The sequence below is a fragment of the Liolophura sinensis genome, chromosome 1 (assembly GCF_032854445.1).
Source record: "Liolophura sinensis isolate JHLJ2023 chromosome 1, CUHK_Ljap_v2, whole genome shotgun sequence".
Taxonomy (NCBI): Eukaryota; Metazoa; Mollusca; class Polyplacophora; order Chitonida; family Chitonidae; genus Liolophura; species Liolophura sinensis.
The window spans coordinates 91339478-91348559 of record NC_088295.1 but is presented as its reverse complement, the minus strand read 5'-3'; positions in this window follow the sequence as shown (position 1 = coordinate 91348559).

The window sequence follows — 9082 nt, the reverse complement described above, 5'->3', positions numbered from 1 at the left end:
GATATGCGGTGATTGGTGTAGATTAGGGACAGTTTTATCGTCATTTGTGTGGTGATTGATTTAGAGGAGGGGTGATTGTCTTGTAATGCGCGGTGATTGATGTAGGGGAGGAGTGATTATCTCACGATATGCTGTGACTGATGGAGAGGAGGGACTGATTTATCGTGATTTGTGTGGTGATTGATGTAAACGAGAGGCGATTATCTCGCGTGGTGCGCAGAATGACGTGGAGAATGGACAGTTAACTCGCGATGTGCGCTGATTAATGCAGAGGAGGGGCAGTTATCTTACAGTGTGTGCAATTTGATGTGGAGAAGGTACAGTTAAATGGCGATGAAAGTGATTGATGTAAAAGAAGGGACCTTCCTCCGGCTTGGGAAAGTCTCACAAATCCCAAATAGTTATGCTTTTCACATTAGAAGTTTGACACAGGCAAGAAATTCAGGATGAGGATCGTATAGTTAGTTGGAACAATGGTGTGTTGTGTAAATGTGTATGAAAGTCATACAGAAACAATAGGCACATTTAACGTTATTCACCAACTATTCTGCGCAATATATTGAATTTTCTGAATATTGTCGTTTCCGCCTGTCCAGTTCTGGGGTTCAACGTGAACGCTACTGGATGGTACTGCTGCGCAAATGTGTTATTGTATATATTTTAACAAATATATATATATATATTTTTTTTATGGAAAAAGCATTTTAATGAAACATTTAAATAAAACGGTAACAAGCATATGCTCTGGTAATTGTTATGTGTTATACTCAATGTCAGTTATTTACATGCTGCATATTGAATCCAATACTAATTCCGAGCAAAAGAGGCCACGTAATCTAGGTATAAACACATAACATGTATATGGTATGCTTAAGGCCACTTTTGACAAATTATGTTCGACATGCTGAGAAAATACTTTGGCAAGTGCATCCCTTAACGCCCCCTTTTTCATCTGTTATCGTATGATGTAACAAGTATAGGTCTTTGATTGTCACCTTGGAGATGAAAAGTTGTGATAAAACTTTATATAGACACCGAAGTGAAGTATTGAACATTTTGCAGCAGATCTAATAATCTGACAAACTTCAGCAATCAGTTCGCGACAGTAGGTTTTCTGTCCACCGATTTGATCCACATTTAACACGTTTTGGGACTTTGAAAACCACATTCAGCCATGCACAAAGAAAAGCTTTTTCATTGACAGATTCTCACAACTTACTTTTACTTTCTTTCACTTGTTGAAATTGAATGTAGGGACGAAGCATTCATGCTGAAACTATTATCCACACAAAGCATAGCTGTGAATGGTAAGGCACGTTTGCAGAAGTTTGCTCAGAATGCCTTGTAATAGTCGTGAATTGTGAGCTTTCAGGCTGAACGTGTACACAAACAGAATTGCTGGTTCCAGCTCAGTGCCTTATAGTGGCTGGGGCGATAAGTTCATGGCCCCAGCCCTGCCACAGTAGCCTGTTATCAGAGTTCATTCCACACAAGTGCCCCCCACCCCCCACCCTACGAGCTGGGTCCTCCGAACTTCTTGTGTTATAGCTAGTTTGAACTCCAGTATGTGTATTTTAAGTGTGGTGACAAAAATGACAATAACGGATGCTATGGATATTTCAACCTAATTGCCTCCCACGGAAAAGAGGCGCTGATGTTGGCCATGTTTCATAAAGAAAAATTGTGTCTCAGGTCACTGAGTCTCATGTCTTGGTGATACCCCATTGTTCTATAAGGCGTGTCAATATTCCCAGCGCTAAGTAATGCCCCGCTGTTCTATCAATCATACAAATGTTCCTAGCACTTAGTAATGCCTTGCTACTCTATCAGACATGCGACTATCCTCAGCCCTAAATATTGCCCCGTTGTCCCATAAGACATGCGAATATCTCCAGCGCTAGGTGATGCACCGTTGTTTTGTCATACATGTGAATATCCCCCGTGTCCGGTCATACATGTGAATATCCCCTGTGTCCGGTCATACATGTGAATATCCCCCGTGCTAAACGATGCCTCGCTGTTCTATCAGACATACCAATATCCTCAGCCCTAAGTATTGCCCCGTTGTCCCATAAGACATGCGAATATCTCCAGCGCTAGTTGATGCCCCGTTGTTCTGTCATACATGTGAATATCCCCCGTGTCCGGTCATACATGTGAATATCCCCCTTGCTAAATGATGCCTCGCTGTTCTATCAGACATGCCAATATCCTCAGCCCTAAGTATTGCCCCATTGTCCCATAAGACATGCGAATATCTCCAGCGCTAGGTGATGCCCCGTTGTTCTGTCATACATGTGAATATCCCCCGTGTCTTGGTTGGTTAGCGCGCTAGCGCAGCGTAATGACCCAGGAGTCTCTCACCAATGCGGTCGCTGTGAGTTCAAGTCCAGCCGGCTTCCTCTCCAGCCGTATGTGGGAAGGTCTGCCAGCAACCTGCTGATAGTCGTGGGTTTCCCCCGGGCTCTGCCCGGTTTCCGCCCACCATAATGCTGGCCGCCGTGGTATAAGTGAAATATTCTTGAGTACGGCGTAAAACACCAATCAAAAAAAAAAAAAAAAAAAAAAATCCCCCGTGCCCTGTCATACATGTGAATATCCCCCGTGCTAAGCGATGCCTCGCTGTTCTATCAGACATGCCAATATCCTTAGCCCTAAGTATTGCCCCGTTGTCCCCTAAGACATGCGAATATCTCCAGCGCTAAGTGATGCCCCATTGTTCTATCAGACATGCCAATATCCTCAGCCCTAAGTATTGCCCCGTTGTCCCATAAGACATGCGAATGTCTCCAGCGCTAGGTGATACCCCGTTGTTCTATCAGACATGCCAATATCCTCAGCCCTAAGTATTGCCCCGTTGTCCCATAAGACATGCGAATGTCTCCAGCGCTAGGTGATGCCCCGTTGTTTTGTCATACACGTGAATATCCCCCGTGTCCTGTCATACATGTGAATATCCCCCGTGCTAAACGATGCCTCGCTGTTCTATCAGACATGCCAATATCCTCAGCCCTAAGTATTGCCCCGTTGTCCCATAAGACATGCGAATATCTCCAGTGCTAGGTGATGCCCCGTTCTTCTGTCATACATGTGAATATCCCCCGTGTCCGGTCATACATGTGAATATCCCCCTTGCTAAATGATGCCTCGCTGTTCTATCAGACATGCCAATATCCTCAGCCCTAAGTATTGCCCCATTGTCCCATAAGACATGCGAATATCTCCAGCGCTAGGTGATGCCCCGTTGTTCTATCAGACATGCCAATATCCTCAGCCCTAAGTATTGCCCCGTTGTCCCATAAGACATGCGAATATCTCCAGCGCTAGGTGATGCCCCGTTGTTCTGTCATACATGTGAATATTCCCCGTGTCCTGTCATACATGTGAATATCCCCCGTGCTAAACGATGCCTCGCTGTTCTATCAGACATGCAATTATTCTCAGCCCTAAGTATTGCCCCGTTGTCCCATAAGACATGCGAATGTCTCCAGCGCTAGGGGATGCCCCGTTGTTCTGTCATACATGTGAATATTCCCCGTGTCCTGTCATACATTTGAATATCCCCCGTGCTAAACGATGCCTCGCTGTTCTATCAGACATGCAATTATCCTCAGCCCTAAGTATTGCCCCGTTGTCCCATAAGACATGCGAATATCTCCAGCGCTAGGTGATGCCCCGTTGTTCTGTCATACATGTGAATATCCCCCGTGTCCGGTCATACATGTGAATATCCCCCGTGCTAAACGATGCCTCACTGTTCTGTCAGACATGCCAATATCCTTAGCCCTAAGTATAGCCCCGTTGTCCCATAAGACATGCGAATATCTCCAGCGCTAGGTGATGCACCGTTGTTCTGTCATACATGTGAATATCCCCCGTGTCCTGTCATACATGTGAATATCCCCCGTGTCCGGTCATACATGTGAATATCCCCCTTGCTAAACGATGCCTTGCTGTTCTATCAGACATACCAATATCCTCAGCCCTAAATATTGCCCCGTTGTCCCATAAGACATGCGAATATCTCCAGTGCTAGGTGATGCCCCGTTGTTCTGTCATACATGTGAATATCCCCCGTGTCCTGTCATACATGTGAATATCCCCCGTGCTAAACGATGCCTCGCTGTTCTATCAGACATGCGAATATCTTTAGCCCTAAGTATTGCCCCGTTGTCCCATAAGACATGTGAATATCTCCAGCGCTAGGTGATGCCCAGCTGTTCCATCAGACATGCTAAATGATGCCCCGTTGTTCTGGCAGGCGTGAAGTAATGTCCCAGTGTTCTATCAGCCAGAACAATGTCCCAAATCATGGATTATTGTCTATTAAACATGGGGAAACCCAAAACCGTTGTCCCCTAAGACATGCGAATATCTCCAGCGCTAAGTGATGCCCCATTGTTCTATCAGACATGCCAATATCCTCAGCCCTAAGTATTGCCCCGTTGTCCCATAAGACATGCGAATGTCTCCAGCGCTAGGTGATACCCCGTTGTTCTATCAGACATGCCAATATCCTCAGCCCTAAGTATTGCCCCGTTGTCCCATAAGACATGCGAATGTCTCCAGCGCTAGGTGATGCCCCGTTGTTTTGTCATACACGTGAATATCCCCCGTGTCCTGTCATACATGTGAATATCCCCCGTGCTAACGATGCCTCGCTGTTCTATCAGACATGCCAATATCCTCAGCCCTAAGTATTGCCCCGTTGTCCCATAAGACATGCGAATATCTCCAGTGCTAGGTGATGCCCCGTTCTTCTGTCATACATGTGAATATCCCCCGTGTCCGGTCATACATGTGAATATCCCCCTTGCTAAATGATGCCTCGCTGTTCTATCAGACATGCCAATATCCTCAGCCCTAAGTATTGCCCCATTGTCCCATAAGACATGCGAATATCTCCAGCGCTAGGTGATGCCCCGTTGTTCTGTCATACATGTGAATATTCCCCGTGTCCTGTCATACATGTGAATATCCCCCGTGCTAAACGATGCCTCGCTGTTCTATCAGACATGCAATTATTCTCAGCCCTAAGTATTGCCCCGTTGTCCCATAAGACATGCGAATGTCTCCAGCGCTAGGTGATGCCCCGTTGTTCTGTCATACATGTGAATATTCCCCGTGTCCTGTCATACATTTGAATATCCCCCGTGCTAAACGATGCCTCGCTGTTCTATCAGACATGCAATTATCCTCAGCCCTAAGTATTGCCCCGTTGTCCCATAAGACATGCGAATATCTCCAGCGCTAGGTGATGCCCCGTTGTTCTGTCATACATGTGAATATCCCCCGTGTCCGGTCATACATGTGAATATCCCCCGTGCTAAACGATGCCTCACTGTTCTGTCAGACATGCCAATATCCTTAGCCCTAAGTATAGCCCCGTTGTCCCATAAGACATGCGAATATCTCCAGCGCTAGGTGATGCACCGTTGTTCTGTCATACATGTGAATATCCCCCGTGTCCTGTCATACATGTGAATATCCCCCGTGTCCGGTCATACATGTGAATATCCCCCTTGCTAAACGATGCCTTGCTGTTCTATCAGACATACCAATATCCTCAGCCCTAAATATTGCCCCGTTGTCCCATAAGACATGCGAATATCTCCAGTGCTAGGTGATGCCCCGTTGTTCTGTCATACATGTGAATATCCCCCGTGTCCTGTCATACATGTGAATATCCCCCGTGTCCGGTCATACATGTGAATATCCCCCTTGCTAAACGATGCCTTGCTGTTCTATCAGACATACCAATATCCTCAGCCCTAAATATTGCCCCGTTGTCCCATAAGACATGCGAATATCTCCAGTGCTAGGTGATGCCCCGTTGTTCTGTCATACATGTGAATATCCCCCGTGTCCTGTCATACATGTGAATATCCCCCGTGCTAAACGATGCCTCGCTGTTCTATCAGACATGCGAATATCTTTAGCCCTAAGTATTGCCCCGTTGTCCCATAAGACATGTGAATATCTCCAGCGCTAGGTGATGTTCAGCTGTTCCATCAGACATGCTAAATGATGCCCCGTTGTTCTGGCAGGCGTGAAGTAATGTCCCAGTGTTCTATTAGCCAGAACAATGTCCCAAATCATGGATTATTGTCTATTAAACATGGGGAAACCCAAAACCGTGACGCATACGGGGCCAGACAGAACGATGTCATAAATCATGGACCATATTCTATTATACTAGGGGCTATTCCAAGCACTGACGCATATTGGTGTTCTCTCATAGAGCATAATGTCACAAATCATGAACCATGTTCTGTGACACTGGCTTATTCCAAACCGTCACGCACGCCGGTGTTCTATCAGAGAGAATAATGTCACAAATCATAAACCATGGTTTACTAGACATATGTCTATACCAAACCGTCACGCACGCCGGTGTTCTATCAGAGAGAATAATGTCACAAATCATAAACCATGGTTTACTAGACATATGTCTATACCAAACCGTCACGCACGCCGGTGTTCTATCAGAGAGAATAATGTCACAAAACACGGACCATGGTTTGTTAGACATGGGCCTATTCCAAACCATGAAGTGTACCGGTGTTCTTTTAGAAAGAATAATGTCACAAATCATAAACCATGGTTTGTTAGACATGGGTCTATTCCAAACCATGAAGTGTACCGGTGTTCTTTTAGAAAGAATAATGTCACAAAACATGGACCATGGTTTGTTCGACATGGGCCTATTCCAAACCATGAAGTGTACCGGTGTTCTTTTAGAAAGAATAATGTCACAAAACATGGACCATGGTTTGTTCGACATGGGCCTATTCCAAACCATGAAGTGTACCGGTGTTCTTTTAGAAAGAATAATGTCACAAAACACGGACCATGGTTTGTTAGACATGGGCCTATTCCAAACCATCAAGTGTACCGGTGTTCTTTTAGAAAGAATAATGTCACAAAACACGGACCATGGTTTGTTAGACATGGGCCTATTCCAAACCATGAAGTGTACCGGTGTTCTTTTAGAAAGAATAATGTCACAAAACATGGACCATGGTTTGTTAGACATGGGCCTACTCCAAACCATGAAGTGTACCGGTGTTCTTTTAGAAAGAATAATGTTACAAAACACGGACCATGGTTTGTTAGACATGGGCCTATTCCAAACCATGAAGTGTACCGGTGTTCTTTTAGAAAGAATAATGTCACAAAACATGGACCATGGTTTGTTCGACATGGGCCTATTCCAAACCATGAAGTGTACCGGTGTTCTTTTAGAAAGAATAATGTCACAAAACACGGACCATGGTTTGTTAGACATGGGCCTATTCCAAACCATGAAGTGTACCGGTGTTCTTTTAGAAAGAATAATGTCACAAAACACGGACCATGGTTTGTTAGACATGGGCCTATTCCAAACCATGAAGTGTACCGGTGTTCTTTTAGAAAGAATAATGTCACAAAACATGGACCATGGTTTGTTAGACATGGGCCTACTCCAAACCATGAAGTGTACCGGTGTTCTTTTAGAAAGAATAATGTTACAAAACACGGACCATGGTTTGTTAGACATGGGCCTATTCCAAACCATGAAGTGTACCGGTGTTCTTTTAGAAAGAATAATGTCACAAAACATGGACCATGGTTTGTTAGACATGTGGCAAATCATGTCCACTCTGACAGAGAAAACACACGCAAAACATCACTGCATTTCCACTATATATTTTCTGCTATCTTAGGTAGGTTACATACAATTTTGAAGAAAAAGATTTGTGTTGCGTTGTTTTATTTACGCCTGATCCACATGAGCCCATTAGCAGGATAGGTGACATGAACATACATTGAATATACTAATAATACAGAGCTGGAGTACACTTACATTGTTTATGCACATGTATACGCGTTGCTATATAGACAAAGCTCACATTTCATCATTGCACAATGTATAATGCCACTTTCTTAAAACGCAGAGGTTAAAATGTGTGAGTATGCTACATCATGCTAAATACTATGTGGGAAATATATGCGGTTCAACTGCTTGAAATGTTACACCACGTATTGGTTGTTTATGGTACTAAGTTGTACCATAATGTCAGATTAGAGAATTTTTATCATTTACAATGCAGAAGACAACACCTATTTTTGTTAATTTGGCAGCAGATAGTATTAGTTTTCTAAGCATGGTATAAAGTGTCAAACTTCCAACACTTAAGAAATCGTTATCCTAACATTATAAATGTTTTCTCTCCTCCATTACTCCTATAATGTCAGATTTTACTGTATTGAAGTTAAATATTTATTTATTTGATTGGTGTTTTACGCCGTGCTCAAGAAACATTTCAGTTTTAAGACAGCATATCCACCAAGATATCCATGTAGTAGTATCCTGATTAACCACTTGTATTCCGGTAATCAAAATCAGTCAGACTTTTACTTCCGCAAATATATTTATATCAGGCTACTGCTGTAAACCATTGAAACATCCCTGTCGAAAAGAATGAAATAGAGTGTTCTGTTCTGTTCTTCGTTTAGGAACAAATGGCCACCAACAGCACAATCACATAGTGTGATTAGTTACATGTAATTATATTAATTTGTAAACTTCGGCTAAATATAGCGACATATGATCTTATACCTAAATACCAAAATAAAACAACCGCTTTCTCCATGGGCCATCATGCACGACAAGACCTTTGTACTATTCGCACATACCAACACATAACGACACTATGCTACAACAAAATACCCACACATAACGATACTATGCAGCAACAAAATACCCACACCTAACGATACTATTCAATAACAAAATACCCACACATAACGAGACTATGCTACAACCAAATACCCACATATAACGATACTATGCTACAACAAAATACCCCCACACAACGACACAGTGCTACAACATATACCCACACATAACGACACAATGTTACAAACATATACCGCACATAACGACACAGTGCTACAACGTATACCACACATAACGACACAGTGCTACAACGTATACCAAACATAACAACACAGTGTTACAAACATATACATATATATACAACGACTTAATTTTACAAATATATACCACACATAACGACGCAGTGCTACAAACGTATAC